The sequence below is a fragment of the Channa argus genome, chromosome 3 (genome assembly GCF_033026475.1).
Source record: "Channa argus isolate prfri chromosome 3, Channa argus male v1.0, whole genome shotgun sequence".
Lineage (NCBI taxonomy): Eukaryota > Metazoa > Chordata > Actinopteri > Anabantiformes > Channidae > Channa > Channa argus.
The window spans coordinates 4,692,501-4,718,805 of NC_090199.1; the positions used below are offsets into that span (position 1 = coordinate 4,692,501).

Here is a 26,305-nt window from a genome sequence, read left to right on the forward strand (position 1 = left end):
ATTTTGCTGCATTTGTACAACACGTTTTCTCTTCCAGTTGTACTTTTGAGCTTGCACCAATTTCTATGTGGCTAGTTCAGGCAGGAAAACCACTTATGTTAGGATTAGAAACAAGAGATAACGGTATTGATATATTGTTATATTATTAAAATGTATTAATAAAAATGAAAATTAATGGTTATATTGACCTGGTGGTGACCTGGAGTATGAAGGATTTAAATAACTTAAACTCTAACAACAGTTGATTTGAGACCTTTGTGCAAAAAATTTAAAGCAAATGATTCAAGTTCAACCACCTTTGAATGTAGATAGTTATTAAGTCTGTATAGTCCATAATCCGTTTTTAAAAATAGGCAAAACCCTGATTTTGGTCGTAAAAAGAATTGAGTAAAACAACCAATTTCGCCATTGGTTTAAGATCTGTTTATTGTATCGCTCATTCTCTCGTCCATCAGAAATATCTGTTGTGATTGGCAGCAGGTGCGGAAGTGAGATTAAAGGGGCGGGGACATGACACGGAGCGCAGTGTAAGACTAGTGAAGAGTGATTCGTGGATGTTAAGGCATTTTTGATAAGCTTGGTTATGAGGGTTGTGCTATTATTATATACTTTGAACAGATTAAGTCTTTTTTCCACTTGTCTGCTCCTTAGTGTAACGTTTAGAGTTTGTGCTCGTGGCCATTTCTCTGCCTTAGTAACAGCTAAGCTAAGCTAGGTAGCAGTGAACATTTGCACGTGAGTTATATTTCGTGTGGAAGCGGATTTTATTAATTTATTATATTTGGGGGATTATTAAGTATCATTTAATTTTCCTTTTCCGGTTGAGTAGTTGTATTGCTAATATTTTAAAAGGGGACTGAGTTGTAATTTTGCCAGTATTATATGTCCAGTCTAATATAATTATTCTTTTTAAGTCTGTAGCCAGTTATTTAAATAGGTGCAACAATAAGCTGCATTCGAGCAAGTGGTTATGTACTGTATTCAATCCCTCATACATCGATCCACGGTGTCTTAAGGTGAAATTGTACTTCTCAGTCGATACACGTAAACCTGCGTAGAGACTGAAATAATGGCCCTGACACACACACCTACAGATGTAGCCATTGAAGGGTCATGGTTTTTGGTGGCCTTCCTTCAGGAAAGCAGTGTGTTTAATGCAGAGAAAGGCTCATTAAATCCAAGCTGCAGTTCATCTTTCCAGCCACCAAGTGTCCTCGTCCACAGTACTCAATCCTACTGTGGATGCAGTAACAACTTCTTGGTGAAAACTGGTTTTAAATCTGATCTGTCACACAGCTGCTGTCATAACCCTGTGTTTATGTTGACTCTGTCACGTGATGTGATGGACATATCATAGATTGTGAAGTTCATAAGCAACTAAACCAAAAAATAATTTTGAAGGGCTCATTTATTTGGATTATAGCCCACTGCAACATGTCTTTAATGAGGGAATTGATACATTTACCCACAGATTCATCACCTTTAGACTCTTTTACATTCATTGAACGGTGAATATGCTTAATGATTTTATGATGTGTGTGTGTGTAGATTTGTTGGATCAGATGTTAAAAAACAAGCAGCTTTTTGTAAGAGCAGAGAGGCAGAAAGGAGACATCATCACCATGGAGAGATGTCTGCTCGTCTCTACATCAAAGTCCGACCACATTTCAATCTAACTGAAACTAACACAAAGTGGGCTGTATGAGTCTGAGTTTTAAAAACTATCAATTGGCCCATTTTATGAATCCGTGGCTTCCCACAGGTGGGAGCCTTTTCCAGGTGAGACTGGAAAAAATCAGGGCAGGTAACCATGGAGATGGTGTCACACCTGAGAGGTGTGAAGGACGACTCCATTTAAATATGACAAAAACCAAACCTCTGCACTATTCTACTTTTTCAGCGCGATCAACTTGTGCCACAAACTCGCAACTGTTCAACAGACAGAGTTACTAAAAATAAAAATATTTAATATTTCAACAGGAAGCAGATTTACTGAGTTTCTGCTTGAAAGAGACAATAAGCACTGTGTAAACTGGAATCAGCTGAAAGTAGAAACCTCCATCACCTCACATGTTGGTTACAGCAGCTCGTGTTCAGTCTGTTCTCATGTATATGTACACAGGGAAATCAGGTTACAAATGGCTTCAAACACAGAATATGAAGTAAATTAAGCACATTAACTTTTGAAATGTTGTTTCATTGCCCTCTAATGGCGAAGTGTCACTTTTATTGATTGAGGTCTCGTCACTCTATCATCATATCACCATATATGTCTTCTAACAAAGTCCTGCAAATCTACTTGTGTTTGTCACAACGATGTTTCATTATCACTAACAGCATCTGAGTTTCTGCATTTCTGCTTTTCTCTGTAACTATGTGAATCATGGGACTCAGCCTACAACAATACAGTTAAGCACAGTGATGTAAAGCAGCGGACGTGTCAAAAGATGTGTCTTCATGGCTGTGATGTTTTCTGCATCTGCCCTGTAATGTAGAACACTGACAAATACTTTTTGTTTTTCCAGAAACTCCAAAACCATACTGCTCCATACTATCTCCCATTCTATACCATACATTAAATACTTTTATGCTTTACATAAAAGTTTATTTTTGGCATTGTGGTCAACATGCAGGACGAAGTCCGATGTGTTTCATCATCCTTATTTCTACAAACCCGATTCCAAAAAAGTTGGCACACTGTACAAATTGTGAATAAAAAGGAATGCAATAATTTACAAATCTCATAAACTTATATTTTATTCACAATAAAATATAGATAACACATCAAATGTTAAAAGTGAGAAATTGTGAAATGCCTTGCCCAATATTGGCTCATTTTGGATTTCATGAGCGCTACAAATCCCGAAAAAGTTTGGACAGGTAGCAATAAGAAGCTGGAAAAGTTAAATGTGCATATAAGGAAAAGCTGGAGGACCAATTTGCACCTTATTAGGTCAATTGGCAACATGACTGGGTATAAAAAGAGCCTCTCAGAGTGGCAATGTCTCTCAGAAGTCAAGAGGGGCAGAGGATCACTAATTCCCCCAATGCTGTGGCCAAAAATAGTTGAGCAATATTAGAAAGGAGTTGGTCAGAGAAAAATTGCAAAGAGTTTGAAGTTATCATCATTTGTTGCCGGACTAAAGAGGACAAGGACAACCCAAGTTGTTATCAGCGCTCAGTTCAGAAGCCTGCATCTCTGATGGTATGGGGTTGCATGAGTGCGTGTGGCATGGGCAGCTTCCACATCTGGAAAGGCACCATCAATGCTGAAAGGTATATCCAAGTTCTAGAACAACATGCTCCCATCCAGACGTCGTCTCTTTCAGTGAAGACCTTGCATTTTCCAACATGACAATGCCAGACCACATACTGCATCAATTACAACATGGCTGCGTAAAAGAAAGATCCGGGTATTGAAATGGCCAGCCTACAGTCCAGATCTTTCACGCATAGAAAACATTTGGCGCATCATAAAGAGGAAGATGCGACATACATTGCTCAAGACAGTTGAGCAATTAGAAGCCTGTATTAGACAAGAATGGGACAACATTCCTATTCCTAAACATGAGCAACTTGTCTCCTCAGTCTCCAGACTTTTGCATACTGTTATAAAAAGAAGAGGGGATGCCAAACAGTGGTAAACATGGCCTTGTCCCAACTTTTTTGAGATGTGTTGATGCCATGAAATTTAAAATCAACTTATTTTTCCCTTAAAATGATACATTTTCTCAGTTTAAATATTTTATATGTCATCTATGTTGTATTCTGAATAAAATATAAATTTATGAGATTTGTAAATTATTGCATTCCTTTTTTTATTCACAATTTGTACAGTGTGCCAACTTTTTTGGAATCGGGTTTGTAGCTTCTGTTTACGGGTGACAGAAAAGATCTTTCGCTGTTGTAAGTAGAGCTGTAAAGTGATGTGACTGATGCATTTCCTGTGTCATGTTTTTTTCTGCTAATATTTTCTATTGCCTCTAGAGTCACACAGACAAATGAGAGCAGATTGTTTCAACAACAGCAACACTTGTTGTCTCTGTGTGTCAGGTACTGTACATATACATTTCATTGCATCAGAAAGAAAAACAGAAAAATGTAAGAAAATACAGGACTTATAAAGACTGTTTGTTGGTGTGTATCTTGAAAAAAGTTCACTATAAATAGTCTGTAAATGTGTAGTTCAGGTTGTTGTTAAGCAACGTGATGTTTGGTGTTTTGTGTTTTCCTGATTTTTATGGACCCTACAACAAAAAAAGAAAGTTTTTCTGTGTCTGTCTCGGTTTTTGGTTCCATTACTTAGACAGCAGTACTTCAGCTGCTGGTCTTCAGTCAGAACAACAGCGGATCAGTCTGAAGCAGAGAAGCAGTGGAGAAGAGGAAGAGGTGCTGTCAGGGATTTGTATAGGACCCAAAAGCAACATTGTGAGAAGGATCTGAAATGCGAGTTAGTTTTATTTTGTAAGTAATAATGATTTTGTAACTTAAATGGGGTAAACAAGGGGAACAAACCAGAGAAAAGAGTTAATAAGTTAGGTATCAAAACTAAAATCACTCCTAAAAAATGCAGAGTTGGGCCAAAAATTAAATACAAATTACTACAGAAACACATACCAGGAGAAAACTGAGTACTACAGAGGGAAAAAATAACTGGGGCGAGTAAAAGAAAATAGGACAGGCAATAACTAAGAAATTAACTACAAAAAGATTAACAAAAATTGTTATCAATTGTGAACGATAATCAGTGGTGAAGCTGGATGACGTGAACAGGAAGTAGAAAAAAGGGCTACAAAGCAAAACAGGAAGTGGGCCAGATCATGGCAGTTGCTAGAAAAAAGAAAGGGAACCATAAAATCTTGCAAAATGTGTTAATCTCTCAGACATCATCGTGAAATCCAGTTTTCAGCTTGTTAGTCAGTTTTTCAGTCTGTATTTTGGGCTGTGAATGAAAACCTTAGAATAGACTAATGGACATTCGTAGCAATCTACAGAACTCTGCCTGTAACTTGGCCATGACCTGAGGGTCTCGGTCAGGGACTATGTTGCAGGGGAAGCCATGGAGATGGAAGATGGGCTGGATAATGACTTTGGCAGTTTATTTGCCAGGAGGTTTAGGAAGGGAAATGAAGTGTTTTCTAAAATGGTACAATTCAATCTACTACCGTAAGGATTGTGGTATTTTCAGATGAGATTGGCAAAGCAGTCACAAAGGATGGAGAAGGCAGCTGGGGAGTGTTTTGGAAGTATTGCCTTGGGCACATTTTCGACATTGAAGAATTCCAGGGTGTCAGATTTTTATGGTGTGCTACCTGAAGCCTTGTTGGGCCATGAACAGGGCACATGGAATCCCATTTTGACATTTTAGGTTTTTGTGGTCTATGAAGACCATGAAAGGATATTCTGCTCCTTTGAGCCGGTGGCAGCCTTCTTCTAAAGCCAACTGAACTGCCAGTAGCTGCCTATCTCCACATTTGTAGGGTCCATGTTGATGTTTCCCAAGGTAGCGATAAAACCAGCAACAAATGTTGGGTGAATGGAATTTGTCTTGCTTGACTTTGATTCCTTAACACTTTGCCCAAACCATGCAAGTTGTGTTTGTTCATTAAAAGTGTATGAATTGAAACTTTTTCCTTGTGTAGTTTCAATACTGCCTGACCTCAGAGTTTCCATACTCATAGTAGTACATGTTTTTAGAAATAGTTTAATACTATCATTTTGACGCATTTATGGTTTTTTAACACTTTACTCTGCTCCCGATCCCTGATCTGCTCCAAGTTAAGGCGGCTATAGCTCAGTTGGTAAAGGCAGTTGCTTACGGACCACAGGGTGAGTGGTTCGATCCCCGGCCCTGGCTATATGTCGAAGTGTTCCTGGGGAAGACCCTGAACCCCTAACAGCCCATTCCCCCTCCCCAGCGATGCAGTGCCGGTCCAAGCCCGGTAGAAATTGGGGAGGGTTGCGTCAGGAAGGGCATCTGGCGTAAAAACTGTGCCAAATCAACATGCGGACAATGATCCGCTGTGGCGACCCCGAACTCACGGGATAAAGCCGAAAGGAGAGTAGTAGTAGTAGTACTCTGCTCCAAGTTAATGACAGAGTAAACAAAGTGAGTCGCAGACACAGTTTAATGATCACTGTTTCTTTTTCCCCTATTCAGAAAAGTCCACAGTGCTTCATCAGACATTAGACCACTGTCATATAGACTGTGGCATCATGCAGCACTCTCTGTTTCTATTGCACATCTCTTTGTTATCATCACCCTGATTCCAAGAACTGAACATTGATAGTTTGTTTGACTTCCTGGTCTGAAATCTTACAAATCTGGGACATTTGATATGATCCTTAGCTTGGAGTTGGTTTTTGTTTTGTTCCTTGGTCTGCCCTGATCTAGTTTACACACACACACACACACACACAGACACACACACACACACACACACACACACACACATACACACACACACTGAATTACCTGTTCTCCACCGTACCTGCTCTCTCCCAGCACTTGGACCCAGTCCCTATTCATAGTTTATACCCCTACTCCTCATTTTCTATTTTCCTCTCAGTAGAGAATCGTAAGTAGTAGAAATATCTCGCTATCAAATGGGACAAACCTTCAAGGTTGCTTTGTTTTAGAGCCAAAAGGGGAGTCTTGTTTTTGAGGGGTCCCAGGCAAATCTATAGACTTAACTGCACAGTAACTGTTGTACTGTGAGCAAATAATCTCAACTGTTACACAAATAGACATTTCAGGAAAGACAAAACTAACTGGCAGTGATGGTGGTAAAAGCTAAACTGTGTTTATGTCAAATTTAAACACGACAAATTTAAATTATACAACCAGACTTCTGTTATCATGTATACAGCCCTACATATGTATTAATGAATACATTGATTTGTGTAAATCCAGTGGAATTTGTAATATCCAATAATTGTGTTCATTTTACCTTTTAGAGAAACTGGCAGCAACATTCGACTGTAAGATGTGTGTGTTTGTTTCATTTCTTCAAAGTGAATAATACATGTACAGAAATTCTTCTCCCACACATATAACTGTGCTACAGTAAGATCAGGTTTTTATTTATCATTAATTTTGATACTGTGAGATCTCATTGTGATGTTTCCATGCTTTTTATAGTCACAAGTAGCAGCCGTTTTTCTGTAGAGTTAATCACAGCTACTTTCACTGGTTTTACTCATGTCTTCATTTTTTTCACATTTAAAAAAATAGCACAGTGTCTAATGATAATTGTTCCTTTTTCTCAGTAAGTTCTTAGACCCAAAGCCTTCTCAGTATTTAGCTGCACCTCCATACTGTGTGACGTCTCCTCGGGGCAAAGAGATTTTTATAGAGATCATGGTCACAACTTTGTGAACTATGTGAATATATAAACATTTGTGGGGGGAGAGGAGCAAATGAGCTCAGTGCATCAATCTAAAGAGGAAGGTTTTGAGCCTGGACTTAAAGTAGAGAGGGTGTCAGCTGACAGGAGCACGATAGCTAAAGACTCTGCCTCCCATTCTACCTTTGGAAATTCTGGGAATATGATACCACCCCAGTAGTGGTCTACTGGGATGATATGATGCTATGAGGTCTATGATGGAGTTTGACCATTCAGAGCTTTATATGTAAGAAGCAGGGTTTTAAATTCTATTCTAGATTTAATGGGAAGCCAATGGAGAGAAGCTAGTGAAGGTGAAATATGATCTCTCTTGCTAGTTCCAGTCAGCACTCTTGCTGCAGCATTTTGGATTAATTGCAGGCTCTTTAGGGAGTCACTGGGGCATCCTGAAAGTAGGGAATTACAGTAGTCCAACCTAGAATCCTGACTGGAAGTCTTCATACAAATTATTCCTGTACTGGTGGTCACAAAACTCCTTTGCAATTACTTTTTTAAGGATTTTAGAAATAAAGGGGACATTAGATATTAGTCTGTAATTGGCTAAGACACCTGGGTCAAGACAGGGTTTTTTAAGTAGTGGTTTAATTACAGCTACCTTATAGGCCTGTGGTACATGGTCTGTTTCTAAAGATAGATTGATGATATGTAATACGAACGTATCTATTAAGGGTAAAGCTTCCTTGAGCAGCTTAGTTGGAATAGGATCTAGCAGACAGCTTGTTGGTTTAGATGAGGTAATAATTGAAGTTAGCTCGGAGAGATCTATGGGTAAAAAGCAGTCTAACAGGGATTGGGGCCTTATCGATGACTCTAGCACTGCTGTACATGAAGATATATCTGTAATTTTTGGGGGGAGGATCTGGTGAATTATTTCTCTAATAGCTACAAATTTATTCATAAAGAAAGTCATGAAGTCATTGCTGCTCAGAGTTAAGGGAAAACTAGGCTCTTAGTCAGCCTGGCTACAGTTATTGTAAATTCAAATGTTATTAGAAAATGGTCAGACAATAAAGAATTGTGAGGAAATATTGTTAAATTATCCGCTTCAATTTCATATGTAAGGACAAGGTCTAAGGTTTGACTAAAACAGTGAGTGGGTTTATTTACATTTTGGGAAAAACCAATTGAATCTAATAATGAATTAAACACAGTTACTGTCAGCATCTACATGAATGTTAAAATACTATAATGACCTTATCTGTAATAATCAAAAACTCTGAATAAGGGGCTGGAGGACGGTACACGATAACAAATAATAGTGGTTTTTGAGTTTTCCAGTTTGGGTATGAAAGGCTAAGAGTAAGGCTTTCAAATGAGTTCTTACTACTTTTAGGTCTATGGTTTATTGGTAAACTACAGTGGAAGATTGCTGCTACTCCTCCACCTCAGCCTGTGCTTCTAGGAACATGATCATTAATATGACTTGGGGGGGTTGACTCATTTAAACTGACATATTCTTCCTGCTGCAACCAAGTTTCAGTAAGACAAAATAAATTGAACTGATGATCGTTTATTTAGTCATTTACTAACAGAGATTTAGAAGAGAGAGAGATCTGATATTTAATAATCCAAATTATGCTGACAGAGCAGATTCCTGTGTCGGAAAAACAAAATAACTATGAAGGGAAATAAGAAAATAAGATCTCTCCCTGAACAGGTGAAGCATCTCTGTCCATAATCATAAAGTTTTTTGTTTTGGTTAAAGTGTGTTGGTTTGCAAGCTGCCAATCATGCTGCAACAATGAAACACACCTTGGTCCATAATGTTTGAAAGACAAACCCAAATGCTGCCATTGTAAGAAAGATCCAGCTGCAGCAACCATCTCCTCCTTCCTCTCCCTTATTACTTAAAAATAAAATACAAAATAAAATTAATAAATTGAGCTTTGCTCTTCTGTCACTCTAACAGGCAACAGCTGATTGTGTAGGACAGTAGGGACAGAGTGTAAATGTGGAAGTGAGTGTTTCTCTAATCAGTAGTGTTTTTCAGTAGTTATGAAAAAAAATTGAGCTGAACAGTCAACAAGAAGTTGGTGAAGATTTTTAGTCGTCCACTTTTGGTTATTCTGATGTTGAATCCTGTCAACTGGACTTGTTTCTTCTTGGTTTGACATGCAGTCATCCAAGCAGCTTCTTTAGTCTGAGGGAAGGTTCTCTAGGGGCCCAGTTATATCCTCCAGGTAGGCTTTGTTTCCTACATGTAAGAAAATACCTGGGTCACGAGCCAACTTTTCCTCTGACTGAAGAAGCTGCTTCAATAAGTAGTGAAACGTTTCCAAACAAGAAGAAAGTAGAAACTCCTTGACATGACTGGATTTCAAGTTTTGGGTCAGGTTTCTGATACTGCTGCCAGTTGGGACCAGTTCTTGAACGTCATAAACCAAAAAACTAAGCAAAAACTGGACCAGGGCTATTGAAAACAGAGTCAGGATACCAGTGTGGGCACAAAAACAAAAGTTAGAGGGTGGAGATAAGACCAAAGAAAAGGGGGCTTGAGGTCTAAACTGACTTATTAAATACAACTTGCAAAGAAAACACAACCCAGGAGAGAAGTAAACACAAGACGGGGTCAGAATGAGTCGTGCAAATAACTAGAATTTGGACTGAGACAACTAAGGAATTAACATAAATGTGGACACCGACTAAGCAGATATAATACAAATGACCAATCTAAAGAGTGTAACAGGACAGACTACAAACTAAAACGTGCACACGAACGGGGACAAAATAAAGACACCAGCAACCAAACCTCAGACCAAGATAAACAGGTAACAGAGTCCAGATACCATGAGACAGACAAACCAGAAGTCAGGGTGTTTCAAAAATAGCAAGACAGAGGAGAACAGAGGGGAGAGCTGGGTTGAAAAGGGCAGGGGAACAGGTGTAAACAGTGAAAAGGAAGTGGGGAAAAGGGCTACAAAATAAAAGTCCAGAACAGGAAGTGAAAATGAAGGACTGGATCATGACATTCACACATTTTAAATATGGTAAGAAGCAGGAAGTCTGGTGTGTTTTAATAGTTTGTTGCTCTCTTCAGTTTTCTGATCATAATGCAGTGACTTCATCAGAGAAACAACCTCCACATTGAGTAGAATCATCTTTTGAAACATCCTGTGGACACAATTTACTGCATTAGTTTAACATCCCTGAAGCCACAGAGGAAACTGAGAGGAGCAGCTATGAGTTTAACAGCAGCAGTGAATGGATTTGTCCTCCTCCTCCTCCTCTCTCTGTCAGGTACTGTACTTCTACATTTGTGGGATTTGTCTGCAGCTACATCAAGCTGTGACAAACTGTTTGTTCTGACCCCACGTTAATTATGACCATCTTAACCCCAGTTCACCATCGTATTAAAACCACCAGTTTGTTTGAAAGTGTCAGAGCTGAAATGACCAGTTTCTGTTTTGGATTAGTTCAGATTTTTATACTTGTTATTATTGTTGTAGGTCAGTTGTAATACAGATCTGTAATGAAGATATTTTAAAGAGTTGTCAGAGGTACTGGTAGGAGTTTATTTCACCTCTTTGTTTTATCGTTTTCACACTTACCTAAGTATCAATTTCACCACAGAGTGAGCAGAAAGGAAACTAACCTAACTATTCACCTTCTTCTTCTTACTCTGCTCAGTAACACTGCAGTAAAGCTCATTTCATCACTTCATTGCACTTTAGACTGGATGTTGTTCAGCATGGATGCACACAAAGTTAAACTAAAATCAGCAGGTTTGCATCATCCACTCGTCTTCTGCTCTGGATAGAGTTCAGCTCAGTTCAGATCAGATCAGATCAAACATTTAAATCAGGATTTTGCTAAGGATGTTTCCACTCTAATTTAATTCTGAAATCACTAAATAAAAGTAAAAGAATCAATTTAAAAGCATTTATAAAGTCTCTAAATCCAGCTCAGAGGCCATGACACGATTATCCCTTATTTGAACATTTATTACATGTAAATCCAATGGTTGAATACGACCAAACAGTGGTAACAGACAGAGACAGAGAGAGAGCAGAGCAAACTAAAGACCAGCTCCTTTATAGTCTTCAGAGCTCTGATTCCAGATGCTAGAAGGAGAAAAAACCCACTCCCTGGCCACAGCAAACCAGACAGGGGCCATCACAAGAGGTAAACATGAGAATATAATGTAAAAGTGTTTTGTGAACTGCTGCAACCCTCCTTGATCCCTTAATTTTGGGAGTGTGAGCTGCACTTGGTCAACAAGAACCAATCACAGTCCAATCACACACACTAAACACATTAAAAATGACTTAAAATAAATCACAATAAAGAGAATTACATTGAAATAATCTAAATAATACAAGTTCAGGTTCATAACAAACCAACCAGGAGGACGTTATACTGGTGAACCTGGAGTCACTTTGTCTGTCACGAAAGGATTTATTTGAATGGTTAATATTCTGGAAATATTGGGATTTATTTGTGCACATTTGCATGTAATAAATTACATTAAATTAAATTTCTGTCACACTTTATTAAAATATTAAAATTAAAGATACACTAGCTTTAATTTTGGAAGGACCCAAAGGGAGGAGATGGCAAGTGAAGGTGTTTTGAGTAACAAAGGTTTATTAAAAGAAAAGCAATCAACAGAAAATCAGTCCATAAGGAGGGCGGGAAAAAAAGACTAGTACAAATGACATAAACCAGGTTAAACAGACCCAGAACTTAAACACACTGGAGCAGGGAGAGCAGTGTTTATACAGGTTGACAGTACATGGAAGGATTTAGGGACAAGGAGAGATGATCTGGCAGTGAGCAGTGGGGAAAGCTGGCTATAAATACAAGGGGCCACAGGTGAAAACAATCAGGGTTAATGAGAAACAAGAAGCTAAAGAAACTAACTGGGAAGTGGAGCAGAGGGATTAACAAAATAAAAGCCAGGAGCAGGAAGTAAAACTATACAAAAATAGAGTCCAAAAACGAGGAGTGTGACATTCTGTTCTTCTTAACATGTTCAGATCTGCAGGTGCAGGTGATCAGATCAACAGTCCACCAGTTTTACACCGAGGCTGAGCTGAAGTGTCTCAGCAGTAAGAGTCCAACTGGTCGTCTTACATTTGTTTGGTTTAACAATGGACAGAAAATCAACAAGATGGAAACTGCATCTTATAAAGGCCAGTTTAATCCTGGAGACCACATCTCCTGTGCTTTAAAGGAACATGAGGATTGTCCTTCTCCTCCAGTGTGTGAGTTTACTTCTCTGTATTTCTAACCTAATGTCAAGTTGTAATTCAAAGTAACAAAGCAGCAAATTGTTTTTAATATGGATGTTTTAAAGAAAAAAAATCCTTAAACATTTTTGTTCAATATTTTCTTTGTATGTTTATTTAGATATTTAAACGTCTTAGAAATTATTGACCATCAATGAGCCACAGTTCAGCCTGATCAATGTCTCCGAAACAGTTTTAACAAAACCTGATTTTTCCTCTTCCAGATCCTCCACGGCTTCCCTTTGTGTCAGTGAGTCCCTCTGCTGAGATAGTGGAGGGTAGTTCAGTGAATCTGACCTGTAGCAGTGATGCTAACCCAGCAGCTAATTATACCTGGTACAAGGAGAATGAAGACTCACCAAAAGCTTCAGGACAGATCTTCACCATCAATGACATCAAACATGAACACAGTGGGAAATATTCCTGTGAAGCTCAGAACAAAGTAGGACGTTATAATAACACATTACAACTGACTGTTGTTGCAGGTAAATTATTACATTCAACTGCACAAACCATTTTTTGAACATTCAACATAATGTTTGAGAATTTGAATTAATATAATAGTTTTTCATCTGCCAATAACTTCATTAGGACACAGCAGAAATTGAAAACTATCAGCAAAATTGTATATAAATGGTTTTTACAAATGTATATTATAGGAAAATACACTTCTCATACTGTGTGTTTTCATTGAAGTTATGAATATTGGAACCAGGGGAAACTTTGAGAAGCTTTAAAACAGTCATTGCCTCTGGACAGGAGTCAGAAACAGAGTAGTGTGAATTTGAATCATCTGAGTTTGTCTCATATTGCTAATGTGTGCAGAACAAGGTTTTTATCATTGGTGTTTGATCAAAAACTTATAGCATTTTATTTTTATGTTGTTAACATGTTTTCTTTAACCCTGTAAAAATATACAAACTGTGGTCTCTGGAATTTCTGTAGAAATGTTGCTGTTTGTGAAGGTTCAGAGAGTCAGAGCACAGAAAATTAAAACCTTTTAATGAAATATTAATGAATGTCTGTGTAAAACTGACTTTAAGAGGGTGAGTTAGAACAAACCATTGAAACAAAGGAGATGTTTCATCTTCAGCTGGTCTTACCTCCAGTAATGGACAGACTGACAGACATCCTCCCTGTACTGAGCAGGAAATGAAGCATTGATGTTGCAGACACACATGCACCATAGTCCTGGTTTTGTTCCTGCTATAAATCACACAATTGGCCCAAACAGGCTGTAACACTCAAATGAACCGTCGCTCTTCTCTTGATTGTTCCCCAGGATCATGGAAATCAGCAGCAGCTGGAGTAACCACTGCTGTTCTCCTACTTCTCCTTGTCCTCTGTCTCTTCTTATGGATCAGGTGAGAAGCTTTGTTTCATTAAATGGTTGGTTAATAATTCATTGAAAATCTGTTTGTCAGGATTAAAACATTCAGTCTATTTTAAAATTATTCTTATTTTAACCAGAAACAAGAAGAATACTGAGGAACCATCTGAGCCTGAAGACAGACCAGACAACAGGGAACAGGTGAGAGTTGTTAAATTCAGCTTCCTGTTTCACCTCTGTCCACATCCTCAATCACTGATAAGTGTGTTTGGGTTTGGTTATAAATGTGCTGTGATGAACCAGTAAACGCATCCAACAGTGGCGTCACGAGGTCTGAGAGGACACTTGTACGTTTCTACAGCAAAGCTAGAAGCTAAAGAACCAGAGATCAGCAAAAACCAGTTACTCTTCACAGGAGAGGAACCTGCCTGCAGACAGGTGAGGTCCTGGAGTCGTACACCTGTACATCACAGTGAGAAGTTAAACCCTGAAGATCAGGACAAAGAATAAATTCACTGGAAGTTAACTTACTCATCTGAGAAGAATCTTTGTGGTGACAACAGTGATACTTGGACCATCATTCCTGCAGCTGTTGTTGCTTTGGTCTTTTCAGGACAGACCTCTCCAGTCAAGATAAACACTTTTGACCACATGTCCCGTGTGTAGCTGAAGTACTTTTGTCTTTGCAGTATCTACCTGCTGAGGGACAATCAGAAGAGCCTGAAAACCTTCTGTATGCCAGTGTCCACTTCTCCAAGAAAGAGACGGATGCTGTCTACTCCAACATCAGAGCAGCTCAGCCCCACAAGGAGGAGGAGGAAGTGACTGAGTACTCTGCTGTCAGATTTGTCAGTAAAAGTACTGCACAGAGATGAGCAGCTCCCCACACAGTAACATCACCAAACTAAAAGTACTAATTGAATTCATTCTTTAATGAATTGTTGGCTTATTTTATGTCAAACGGGAACAAACGTCGCTCAGCACAGCAGATGGTCAGTGTCACCACTTATCACATCCATAAAACACAATTCTTTTACCATTCTAGAGGCAGTTTCACAGTCGATCACAGTTTCACTCAGATGAACCAAACACGTGAATGAAAACAATCCATTGGTGACCATCAAAGGTTCAACGACCTCTTGACTCAACAGTTTCTATTTCTGCTTCTGAAATCCAGTCAGTTTGAACTGATGAATCCTGTCAGATGAGAAGTGTAATGTCTTCAAGAACTCTAAGAAAGTCCACCTACCACTAAACAGCACCTCTGGGGTCCACGAGTGAAACACTTGTTCTAAAGTAGATGTAGTTTCCAATCACTGCCACTAGATGATAGTAAAGATACACGTTTTCCTAATGAGAGACCGTTTCTAGTCCCAGTACATCACATGATGAACTGTGTACTGCATTCTTTTCTTTCTGATTATATTTTTGTATTATCTCTTTTTTATTAGTCTTCTCACACATTTTTTTTTCACGAGCCAAGTACCAGTGGTCAGTATTTTTACTCTTTTGAAAAATAAATTTTACTTAGTTATGTAACTTGTTTTTTTTCCTTTTTTGGTTTTTGATAATAGCTTGCTTATATATTATAATAAAAAAATCTCTTTTTTAAATATTCTTCATACTACATACTTTTACTTTCTATTTTTACCAATTTAATTTCACCTCAGTGATATTTTTTTAATTTACCATTTGTCATTTGCAATTCTTTGCCTATTTGCATTTTTACTTTTCACATTTCTTGCATCAGGCTTTACATGTTTATTGGTTTTGAAGCTGAATGTGCCAGAATTCTACCCACTTTTTATTAAAAATGTCTGTTTTTCTGAAGTCTTTTCAATTTTCTAAATTGTTTTATTGTTTATGTTTATGGGATGTTGTAGTGTGTCTAACATGTTTGATTCTAACAGGCCACATAACGACATTATCACACCCTCTTAAATGAAGTAGTTCATACTTTTGCAGGCAGAACTTTACTTTTTGGATTTATTGCTATGTGCTGCCACCTGGTTCATCATGCTGGTAAATAAGCTAAATGAGAAGGAAGTTGTGCGTAACTTTAACAACATGACTTCTACTCTGTAGAAAAAGTTGTGTAACTCTTGATTTAGTTATTCTGCACTTTACTTATTGTTCCTACAAATATGTTATGACTCTGTAGTTATAGACACAACGTGAGCAGCTATGAGTTTCACAGCAGTACTGAGTGGATTTATTGTCTTTCTTGCTGTCCCAGGTACAGGAGTGTACATTGTAGATATTGTAAGATTTTTACACTCGGAGCAGCCAAAAATCAGGTTATATTGTAAAAATATGATTAATTTATTCTCACACAGGATGTAGATTTGTTCAGTAACGTGATTCATTGGGATCCAGAGCCTGTGCCTAAAATTCAGACATCAGAATTTCCTCTTTTTCCTTACAGATCACTTTGTTTGCTGTTTATCTGTGTAAAGTCTGTGTATCTTGACAGATGCACAAAACGTGTTTGAACAAAAGCCTGCTGAGCTCTGCCTGGTGCTCTTTAGTAGTTTAACACTTGGGAGTCTGCGTTGGTGTTAGGCTCCAAGACTCTAGAGTAGATTGGTGGACACACTAATGGTTTACTAGTGGATTATCTTAAACTGAACCTAAACTTTAACCATTCACATCTTTTCTTCACTGTGAAGGAAATGATTAAATGAAGAATCTCTCAGTTGCTACTATTGTCATTTAATATGACAATAATATGTGGAGTCGACTTTTAACGTAGAGTGTGTAGAATTCTGCAAAAAGTGGTTTAAATAAAATAGTTAGGGGGCCTGGTGGCTCAGTGGTAGAGCATTGGGATGCATTGGGATGCAGAAGGCCACGTGTTCAAATCCCACACCACCAGGTGCTGCCCCACCCAGCCACCAACTTTGGTGCCAGTCCCGGATAAGATGGGAGGCTTGTGGTAGGAAGGGCATCCGGCGTAAAAGCTCCTGCCAAATCAACGTGAAGAACATGTTCTACTGTGGCGACCCCTGAAGGGACAAGCCGAAAGCCAGTGAGTTTAAATAAAATAGTTTTTCAAAATCATTTAAAAAAGGATTATTATCATTGTTATTTTGGTCTCTGTTGTAATGACTGAATTTGGTTTCTGATGTTTCTCTGTTACAGTGGTACAGAGCCAGAATGTTTGGGAGGTGACTTACACTTCTACTAACATCTGTGCCTTAAAAGGATCAACAGTAAACTTTACCTGCACCTACACACACCCATCCACAACCAACCCTGTTTCTAAAGTTGAGAAAACTTTGTGGTTTCTAAAATGGAGTAATTATGTTTATGCGGATCTGAGAACAGACCCTGATTATTCAGGTCATGTGGATTATCACTGTGAAAACAAGAAATGCTCTCTGACAATCAGAAACCTGAGACTCAGTGACTCAGCTGAGTACAAGTTCAGGTTTATAACAAAAATAAAACATGGAACATATGTTGGTTTACCTGGAGTCACTTTGTCCGTCACAGGTTACATTTTTCTTCATGATATATATTTATTTAGTTTAGTGTTTAACATTTTCTAACTGCTTTACATGTTAACAGTTCAATTTAAAATGAACACTTTTCTTCCTTATACAGATCTCCAGGTCCAGGTGAGAGGACCTGTCGTCAGTTTTCTAACTCAGTAGAGCTGAAAGTGTCAGAGCAGTTGTCTTCTACCTGATCATCCTACTTACATCTGGAACAAGAATGAACAGATTCAGACAGAAACACAGAGTTTTTAGAGAAACTACTTCCTACAAACAGTGATTCCTGTGCTGTAACAGGACATGAGACTTGTTTTTGTCCTCCTAATTCTCTAGCATCCCTTCAAATGGCTGTTTTTAGGGTTATGGTAGGGTCACAAATAAAGTTAGGGGGTTTGACATTTACCGAAGTTGTGATAAGTGTAAAGAGCAGAGACTCACATTAAGTCAAGGTTCCTATTGATGATGAAGGAACATGTTTACTAACAGAATGTGCTATAAAAAATTGACAACAATTAGAACAAATATTTAAATATTTAGCTCTTCTACTATAAACTTCTGCTTTACTACTATAAATATGTACTGTAATTGGAAAAAGCAGAAAACATTAAACACAAGTTGTAGTCATCAGAGTATATCACAGATATTTGCAGAACCTTGGACAGCTGCAAGATCAGAACTCTGGACAGAGACAGTCCAACATAATGAAGAAAGCTTTACATCTGGGTGGTTTTACTTTCTGTAATTCTTCTTGTATAAATGACTCACTGTAGGATAGAAACTGTTTAGAAAATAAAAAATAACTGTCATTATACTCTTAAATACTGCATGTTTCTCCTCCAGATGCTCCAAAGTGTCACTGAGTCCATCCATGGAAATTGACGAGGGCAGTTCATTGACTGTGACTTGTAGCAGTGATGCTAACCCAGCAGCTAAATACACCTGGTTGCATGTTGGTTTGGATTATGGGAAATGATGTGATTAAAGTTTGACCTCAGGGATTAGATGTTATGATGTTACATTGTTGCAGCTCTAATCTGTCGTTCTCTGCTTTTCATATATCACCATGTTGTCCCTCTGTTTGACTTCAGATCCTGATGCTTCCCATTCCCTTGGCCAGTCCCTGCTCACCTGTTCTGATCCTCATTAATCCAGCATTTATAAATGCTCTTATCATTACTCAGTGCTGTTTTGTCTCCTGGGAACAGTTCTCCCTGCCTTGTAACTGAAATCTGACATGTTTAGGTTTTTGAAGCTGTCCCACTGAGTTGGTGACTGTCTTTCTATTTCAGTTTTTACACTGGGCCTGCTCTACTCTCTGTGCTCTTCTTTGCTTAAGAAATAAAAGCTACAATCGTACCTTCCTGCCTCGCAGTCTGTGTTTGAGTCCATCTCCCTTGTTGTGACATTGGAGATCAGGATTTCTCAGTTTCTGTTGCTTCAGTTTTAATCATTTGTCAAAATATGTTTATTGTGAATCCCCCCGTCTTCAATGAAGTGCAACACTGGATGAAGTAAGTAACATTTAAACTTTTATGCAGAAACCATCTTTAATGACCCACAGTACATGTTTAAAATTTTGTTGCCAAAAGTACAACTCGAACTATGAGGCATCAGAGTGTAAAATCCATATGTACTGTCAATTTATAATCCATATTTACATATAGAGATAAGTAACAGAAGGACACTTAAACATGTTTAAAACATAATTTAAAAATGTCTGTAAAGAAAATGCATGCAGACATTGTTTACTTTTACTAGTCATGTGATTGTCATTGTGGCAATTATTTAAAATATATGTTCAATGTATTTAGTTTATTCTGTCAATTCTGTCTACTTCCTGTTTGGGAGTGACGCTGTGAACCCGAGGCTCTAATTGGCAGCTTCAGGTTTTTGCACGAGGTACAGAGAGCAGCTTCTGGAGCCAATGGACATGGTTTTAATCTTCGTGACCTCCTGTGGTTGGACGGTTGTCTGCTACAGCAGGTGAAGGTGCGGTGTTGTGGTTGATTCTCCAACACACAGTCTCATTTATTGACTTATTTTATCTTTACATGCATAAATTACAAATTGTCCTAAATATCAAGTAGTGACACTAATTTTACCTCTAAAACCTAAAGAATGAAACATCTGGGGTTAATTCCTAACAGTTAATGAAAATTGTTCCAGTTCTAAAATATTAAAAGGACCAAAAGTAGATTCACTTATTTATGGTCAAATGTAGTTTTGCTGTCTTCTAGTAGTGAAGCTTGTTCCACACTTTCGTGATTGCTTCGGCTTTTGATTAGAACATGTTTGGTACGTGTTGATTCACACTAAGAGGATTTTCAGTTCTCTGCATTTCCAGTTGGACTTGGGAACATGAGCAAGAGACAGAGGTGAAAACACCCCAGTGAGGGCAGCTCACCTACAGCATGTGATTCCAAAGGCAGCGTAAAAAGGAAAATTAAAATGAGTAACTAACTATGCTGCATTCATTTTTGTTCTCATGTTTCAGTGTATTAACTTGGCTTTCAAATGTTAAATGATGCAAACTGTCACATCTGCCCTGATAAAGCTGGCAACTCACTTTTATCCAGACACTGAACTGTTTCTAAACCCAAAAAGTAGATTTGCAGAGATGTTTTATCACTTCCTGTATTTTTTCCTGTTTTGCAGTATTTGCATAAAGAAACGTTTTAGTTGTTGTTGTTTTTTCATTTGATCTATAAATGTTATTTTTGTCTCATAATATTTACCTTCTCTCTTCTTTATAGATCATATTAAGAAGATGAAAAAATAAAAAAGAAATCTGACATCCTGATTTCTATCTTCTACTTACTAGTGACAGAGGAAAGACATTTTTACAGTTTATTAATGTAATGTGAGTAGAGTTGTCTCTTGATGTGACTGATGAACTTCCTGTCTATAACTTGTTCTGTTGTCTTTAGTCACACAGACACATCAGCAGAGCAGCTATGACTTTAATCGCAGCAATAAATGGACTTGTCGTCTTCAGCCGCTGTACATTTACATTTACACATCAGTTTGTTGAGCTGGATTTTAAAGTTAGTGAGGGAGAAGTGTGTGAATGTCAAACTCCCTGAAAAGGTATGAATGATTGAATTTATAATACAGACACTGTAAATATGCAACATGTTAGGATTTTGGTTTGATTTGTTTCAACATTAACACAGTATTAAATCACACCAGCCGTGTTGTAGTCTGTTTTTCTGACCTTAGTGTGATGTTAGTTAACTCTTTATAGTAAAGATCATCTGCTGTGACATGTTTCTGATTAAACTTTGGGTTCTTCCTCCTCCATTACTGTACATCCAGCTCTGCTGGTGATCAGATCAACAGTCCACCAGTTTTACACCGAGGTGAGCTGAAGTGTCTCAGCAGTAATAGTCCAACTGGTTGTCCTACATTTGTTTGGTTTATCAATGGACAGAAAATCTACAAGATGGAAACTGCATCTTATAAAGGCCAGTTTAATCCTGGAGACCACATCTCCTGTGCTTTAAAGGAACATGAGGATTGTCTTTCTCCTCCAGTGTGTGAATTTACTTCTCTGTATTTCTAATCTACTGTCTAGTTGTAATTCACAGTAACAAAGCAGCAAATAGTTTTTCAGATCCTCGAAAGCTTCCCTCTGTGTCAGTGAGTCCCTCTGCTGAGATAGTGGAGGGTAGTTCAGTGACTCTGACCTGTAGCAGTGATGCTAACCCAGCAGCTAATTATACCTGGTACAAGGGGAATGAAGACTTAGCAAAAGCTTCAGGACAGATCTTCACCATCACTGACATCAGACCTGAACACAGTGGGAATTATTACTGTGAAGCCCAGAACAAGAGGACGTCATCACTCCACCTTATATCTAACTGTTGTTGCAGGTAAATTATTACATTTTGTTCTGGAAACTGCACCATATTTCATGAACATGCGACACAGTGCGTGCAAATTTCATTTATTGCTGTCACTTTGTATCAACCAATTTATTGAAATCTGTAATGTCAGATAAATATATTAGAGAAGAGCATAAAGGGAGGAAGTTAAAGGAAGAAGCAAAGGGCATGTTTTAAACGTGGTTTTGTTTATTTCTCCTGTTAAGTAATGATGTACAGCTAAACCCAGGTCCCTCAGTAGACCTCAACCTGGGACTGCTGAGGTGCGAACCAAAGGGGCAACTACAGTGGACAAGATGGGATATATTACACATGCTAAGTGCTGAAGCCTCTTGCTGGGCTTGTGCAGAACACAGACACTTTTATGGAACTTAATCAGGAAAGATGTTAAAAAGGAGGTGAGGTACTGATCTAAATCAGAGGCACTTATGACATGTTTGGCTTAGAAATGCCTCATTTTAAATGTTACTCTCACCTAAAATTTATTTTAATTATATGGTTTTATATAATCAACCCTCTCATAATGTTTCTAATGTACCATGATCTTATAATTGTATTTGGGATATGATGAGGCTAATTGCATTATTTCTTACCATATTTACACAATCACTTAAGATTGTGTAAAGATATTTTTAAAGATTGTTCAGAATCAGGAGTCGGGAAACTAAAGAAGATCCTGCTCCAAAAGTGAAAACTTCCATGTGGACTGCATAATGTTTTAATCTGTATCTGATCGGAAAGAGCAGAAATAATTATTTATGGTGACAAATCACATCATAACCAAACAGCCTGGGATCGATAAAATAACTGTTTTCTAAGTGTCTCGTTCCATTGTTCTCTGTTGGGAGGTGTATGATCCTTAATCTCTTATTCAAATTCTCTGCCTTCTCTGTCCAGAATGTGAACGTTGCTGTATTCAAAGATAGAATCCTCACTATTGAAGTATCTAGGAAACACAAACTAGGAGTCATCAGGACTCTGCAGCACAGGGCAGAAAACAACCCAACCTCCATGGAACCAAAAAAGAGAGAAACCTGAGGACAAGTTTGGGTCCATGAGGGAAACTCGTGTTCTACTGTAGTTTCCAATCACTGCCACTAGATGACAGTAGAGACTCATTTTCCTGATAAGAGACAGTTGATACACCTGTGATGAAAATGATAAAAACTAAGAGATAAAGAAGTGAAGACATATTGTATAATCAGAAAGAAAACAGTATACAGTTTAAACTGGGAGTCAATTTTATTTCCTTACTTGTTCATGAAAATAATTTATTTTCTTTATTCTTTGATAAGTCATCTGATAATAACTTACTGTCTCAATGCTTATATATTTACTGTGATAAGCAAAACTAATCATTTAAAATTTGCTTCTAAATACATACTTTTACTTTCTATTTTTACTATTTTAGTTTCACCCAATATTAATTGTTGTATGATATATTGTTTGTGTATTTAATTTTCACATTTGTTGCATCATTGTTTACATGTGTTATGATTAAGTTGCTTATTGTATCACTGTATTCTACCCACACTTAACTGAAAATGTCTTATGAATTTTCTCTTGTGTTTGTGGGATGTTGTAATGTATAAGGTTTGACACCAACAGGCCACATGACCACATTATCTCAACCTCTACAAAGAAGAAGTTCATATTTTTGCAGGCAGATATTTACTTCCTGAGTTTCGCTGGTCTGCAGCCATTTGGCTTCTCGTGCATGTAAATAAGGTAAAAGAAGTTAATAATGACAAAGCTGAGTTCAAGTTCAGGTTTATAACAAACCAGAACATGGGACATATTTTGGTCTCTGCTCTTCAGGACTATTTTGGGCATACTGACTGGGACATGTTCAGGGATGTCAACATCTCCAAGACCATCACCACACGTCCCAACCAGAAACCGTGGCATCGAGACACCGCTGGTTTGGCTAGGTTTGCCAGATATGCTTTTAAGTCAACCAGGATTTCTGTGTTGGGAGGCGTGCACAGGCAGCAGAGCTATGTCTACATACACCTTCATGTTCAGGACCGATTCATGAGCTACATCAAAGGCCCGTTGTAGTCTCTCTCTAAATAAACTAACGTAATCCAGAATGTTAGTTTTTGGACTTGGCTTCTCTGAGAGCCATTTCTCACGGAGCAAACGCAATGGGCCGCGCACAGTGTGGTCAAAAACTAAACCCAAAGACTCCTGGTGAGTTTCCCGCACAGCAAATAACAGCAGCGGTAGCCCCTCATCCCTCTCACGGTTAGACTCAGTGCAGAACTTCCGAATAACGCTTCTTAACGTTTAGTGAAAGGATGATATGAGCTCTGTCATAACTTGTGCAAACATGGACATGAAGTTTGTTCCTTAGTCACTATGAATGCACTTCTTGAGGCCAAATGTTGAGAAAAACTTGACAAGAGCTTTCACGATGGATCTGGCTTTTAACGAGCGTAGTGGCACAGCCTGAGGATAACGCGTTGTCGCAGACGTTATTATACGGATGTACAGATTTTGTTTTTGGTAATGGATCGACACAGTCTACGATTACATGTTCAGATAGTTCTCCAACAACAGGGATCGATCATAGTGGAGTGGCAGGGATTTACTGATTTGCCTTACCAGAGGTTTGGCAGGTGTGGCAAGAACGGCAGAACTTTCCAACATCGGATTTAGGTCCAGGTCAGAAGAAATAACGAAGGACACGATTGTAAGTTTTTCTTCTGTCTAAGTGGCAGAACATGCTGTGATCATGTGTTTGACTCTGAAACTGGAGACAAAAAGGCTGAGGGACAACAATTTGGCACACAGAGTCATATGTGGAACCAGAGCTCGGAGACCAGCTACCAGCTGATAGAACACCATCATCTAGCAGGTAAGACACAAACTTTTCACATGCGGGATTTTTCACTTGGGACAAACAGTCAGATGAAGTGGGATCCGATTGCTGCGCTCTAATGAATTGATTTCTGTCTAATGAGAGAGACAGAATCTTATCATCATGCTGTAAATCAATGCAGACAGATTCATTAGAGTCGTTACTCTCTGATGGCAAACTTGTGGGTTTAGAGGTACTCACGAAGGAGTCACTGAGATCCACCAAGTTTCAACTTCAATTCAATTTTATTTATATTGCCACACTTCACAAGTAATCTCAAGGCACTTTACAGAATAAAGTCAAGACTATAAAGATGTATAGAGAGAACCCAACAATTCCCCCTGGAGCAAGTCCTAGGCAACAGTGGAGAGGAAAACTCCCTTTAATGTAAGAAACCTTCAGCAGAACCAGGCTCAGGGTGGGCAGCCATCTGGCTTGAATGATTGGGGTGAGTGGAAAGTGAAGAGAGAAGAAAAAGAGCAACAACAATCGGGCAGGTTGGTAGGACCAGTAGCTGCACATTGGAAAACACAGCTTCAAAGCCGAGGACACCTGCAGAAAGGGACAGAGAGAGGGAGACAGAGAAGGACAAAGACAACTACGGAAGAAAACGTACAGTTAATGTCATACAGTGGTGACAAATGTGGGGCGAGAGGAGAGCAGAGAAGGACAGGAGGAGGGGGGTCCCCCAGCAGTCTAAGCCTATACCATATCTATAACTATAACCTTTATGAAAGAGGAAGGTTTTGAGCCTAGACTTAAAAGTAGAGAGGGTGTCTGCTTCCCAAATCTGAACTGGGAGCTGGTTCCACAGGAGAGGAGCTTATAGCTAAAGGCTCTACCTCCCATTCTACCGTTGGAAATTCTGGGAACCACAAGTAGGCCTGCATTCTGAGATCGAAGTGGTCTACTGGGATGATGTGGTGCTATAAGGTCTTCTATATATGATGGAGAGACTCTTCAGAGTCAGACTAAATTCTATTCTAGATTTATTGGGAAGCCAATGGAGAGAAGCTAGTGAAGGTGAAATATTGCTTTTGGCAATGTTCCGTAGGTGGAAAAATGCTGTTCTAGAGATTTGTTTTATATGTGAGTTAAAGGACAGATCCTGATCAAAAATAACTCCAAGGTTCCTTGCAGTAGTACTGGAGGCCAGACTTATGCCATCTAGAGTAACTATATGGTTGGACATCATATCTCTGTGATTTTTGGGCCCAAATACTATGACTTCAGTTTTGTCTGGGTTTAAAAGTAAAAAAAAATGTGGGACATCCAGGCCTTTATGTCTTGTAGGCTTGGAGCTTTATTAACTGATTATCTTCATCTGGTTCCATAGATAAATATAGCTGGGTATCATCAGCATAACAGTGGAAATTTATGGAGTGTTTTCTAATAATGTTGCCTAAAGGAGACATATATAAAGTAAAAAGTATTGGTCCTAACACAGAGCCTTGTGGAACTCCATAGCTAACCTTTGTGTGCATGGAGGATTCATCATTAACATGAACAAATTGAAATCTATCAGACAGATAAGATTTAAACCAACCTAGTGCAGTTCCTTTAATCCCAATTTCATCTTCCAGTCTCTGTAATAAAATGTTATGATCAATGGTATCAAATGCAGCACTAAGATCTAACAGAACAAGTATAGAGATGAGTCCATTATCTGAGGCCATGAGAAGATCGTTGGTGACTTTTACCAGTGCTGTTTCTGTACTATGATGAACTCTAAATCCTGACTGAAAGTCTTCATACAAATTATTCCTATGAAGGTGATCACATAATTGTTTTGCAACTACTTTTTCAATTATTTTAGAAATAAAGGGGAGATTAGATATTGGTCTGTAATTGGCTAAAACACCTGGGTCAAGACAGGGTTTTTTAAGTAATGGTTTAATTACAGCTACCTTATAGGCCTGTGGTACATAGCCTGTTTCTAAAGATAGATTGATGATATCTAATATGAACATATCTATTAAGGATAAAGCTTCCTTGAGCAGCTTAGTTGGAATAGGGTCTAGCAGACAGGTTGTTGGTTTAGATGAGGTAATAATTGAAGTTAGCTCAGAGAGATCTATGGGTAAAAAGCAGTCTAAC

At 38.4% G+C, this 26,305-nt stretch overlaps 1 protein-coding gene across 1 annotated transcript in view; it reads left to right on the forward strand.

Annotated features, from left to right (window-relative positions):
• LOC137124626 (sialic acid-binding Ig-like lectin 13) overlaps positions 1-2,687 on the forward strand; it is an 11,076-nt gene extending 8,389 nt beyond the window's left edge. The window contains exon 9 of the mRNA XM_067499728.1: positions 1-2,687. This exon is cut by the window's left edge and continues 262 nt beyond it. The gene's annotated coding sequence lies outside the window, so the exon portion shown is untranslated.
• Positions 2,688-26,305: the final 23,618 nt, after the last annotated feature.